This window comes from Chrysochloris asiatica, unplaced genomic scaffold, assembly GCF_000296735.1.
Source record: "Chrysochloris asiatica unplaced genomic scaffold, ChrAsi1.0 scaffold00155, whole genome shotgun sequence".
Lineage (NCBI taxonomy): Eukaryota > Metazoa > Chordata > Mammalia > Afrosoricida > Chrysochloridae > Chrysochloris > Chrysochloris asiatica.
In genome coordinates this window covers 426,538-428,605 of record NW_006408673.1, presented here as the reverse complement: position 1 = coordinate 428,605, position 2,068 = coordinate 426,538, and the positions used below count along the sequence as shown (strand labels likewise).

Here is a 2,068-nt window from a genome sequence, read left to right as displayed (position 1 = left end):
ATCAAGGCTAGGTCAAATTGGTAATATCTGCAAGTTTGGGCATTCTTATGTGTCTCCCCCTCACTTCATTCATATCAGCTGGATGCTTCACTCTCAGCTCTAGCCCTCCATGGGTATGTCCTTATCCATGGGCTCATGAGATCCCAGGTCTCATCACACTTGGGACCAACCAGTACTTCCTCTTCTCTCTCTCATCTCCAGGTCAACAGGAGTCTATGGAAAGTGGTTGAACTCAGCCCATTTCTTCATTGCTGCCTTTCCCCCTCTTCCACTCACTGGTAGACCAATATGGTAGCCAACAAGCTTATATACCTGTTCATGTGTTCCCTTTGCGTTTCAGTCTTGGGGGTGGGAGGGCATCTTCTTGAAGTTTTTTTGTTTTTTTTTTTGATTGGCTCAAACTTTATTTTGGAAAAGACAATTTGCTTTCATTGCGACCATGGGCAAAAGAGCATACCCCAAGCAGTAGACTACCCAGGGTAGGCTGAAGGCTGGGCCAAGCCTCTGGTGCCCTGCACATCTCCTTCTCCCAAAAGCTAAAAGGAGGTCAGGGGCAGGTGTGGGCTGGGAGGGGACCACAGTAGTCGTTCACTTGGGCAGGACATCAGAAGATTTGGACACCAGCTTCCCATCATGGGTCTCAATCTTCTTCACAACTACAGCCTTGGTGGAGCTAGTACGGCTAAAGGAGCTGGGACATCCGCCAGAGCCAAAGCTGAACTGGAAGAAGCTCAGACCATAGTTGACACAGGGGCTTGGAGACCCCATAGGTCGAGTTCAGCGCACCAGAGTAGCCATTGGTGCTCATGTTCTGCATCCCAGACTCCAGCCGGCTTTCCTTACCCTCCAGCAGCTTGCAGTAGGTGGCAATCTCGATGTCCAGGGACAGCTTGATGTTCTTCAGCTCCTGGTACTCCCGCACTTGCTGCATCATGTCCTGCTTGGCTTGATGCTTGGCAGCCTCCAGCTCCAACACCTTGTTGTTGACATCCTTAATGGCCAGCTCTCCACGCTGCTCAGCATCAGCAATGGTGGCCTCCAGGGAAGCTCTCTGGCTTTTGAGGGCATCGATCTCAGCCTGGAGCCAGGGATAGTTCAGTTCATCTAGGAAATCTTGGTCTTTGTACGACGAAGTTCACCCCCATGCTTCTCAGCCAGTGTCTGCATCTTCTGATACTTGATCTGGTATAGACTCTCGGCCTCAGCCTGGCTTCCGTTGGCTATCTCCTCATACTGGGCTTTGACCTCAGTGATGATGCTGTCCATGGATAGCATCATGGATATGTCAGAAATCTGGGCCTGCATATCACAAAGCTCCTCAGCATTCAGCTGCTGGAGAAAGTTCACCTCATTGGCCAGCCCTTCCAGGTGGGACTCCAGCTCTACCTTCATCCACATCCTTCTTGATGAGGACAAATTCATTCTCCATCTCTGTTCACTTATTGATTGCTTCTTCATACTTATTCTTGAAGTCTTTCACCAGCCCCTGCATGATGCCCAGCTCTGCCTCCAACTTCAGCTTCTCCTGGCTCAGCATCTCCAGCTGCCACCTAAGATTGTTGATGGAGCTCTCAAACATGTTGTCCATGTTGCTCCTAGAGGTCTTCTGCTATTGCAGAAGGCTCCTTGGTCTCCAGCATCTTGTTATGCTGCTCCAGGAACCACACCTTGTTGATGAAGAAGGCAAAATTATTGTTCAGGGTCTTGATCTGCTCCTTCTCCTGGATGTGTATGGCCTGGAAGTTGGGGTCCATTTCCCGCTTAATGGGGCTCAGCAGGCTCTGGTTCACTGGGATGGCAGTGACACCCCCCATAGCTCCTACTCCGCTATAGCTCCTGGCCAGACCCATGTTAGCACCTAGGCCTCCCCGGTAGATGCTGCTGCAGTTGCCCACTCGGGAGAAGGAGTAGGATCTGATTCAGGAGACAGGCCCACTTGTGTAAGAGCGGCTGCTGAAGGCCCAGGGGCCAGAGGTGGACACCTTGTAGGATTTCTGGGTTACCCTGATGGACATGGTGGAGACTGAAGAGGAGGCAGCAGTAGAACTAGACAGAAATTGGAGAAAGA

The 2,068-nt window shown here is 51.1% G+C and overlaps 1 pseudogene; it reads right to left on the bottom strand.

The window, feature by feature from the left end:
- Positions 1-588: 588 nt before the first annotated feature.
- On the bottom strand, positions 589-2,015 carry LOC102826669 (annotated as a pseudogene).
- Positions 2,016-2,068: the final 53 nt, after the last annotated feature.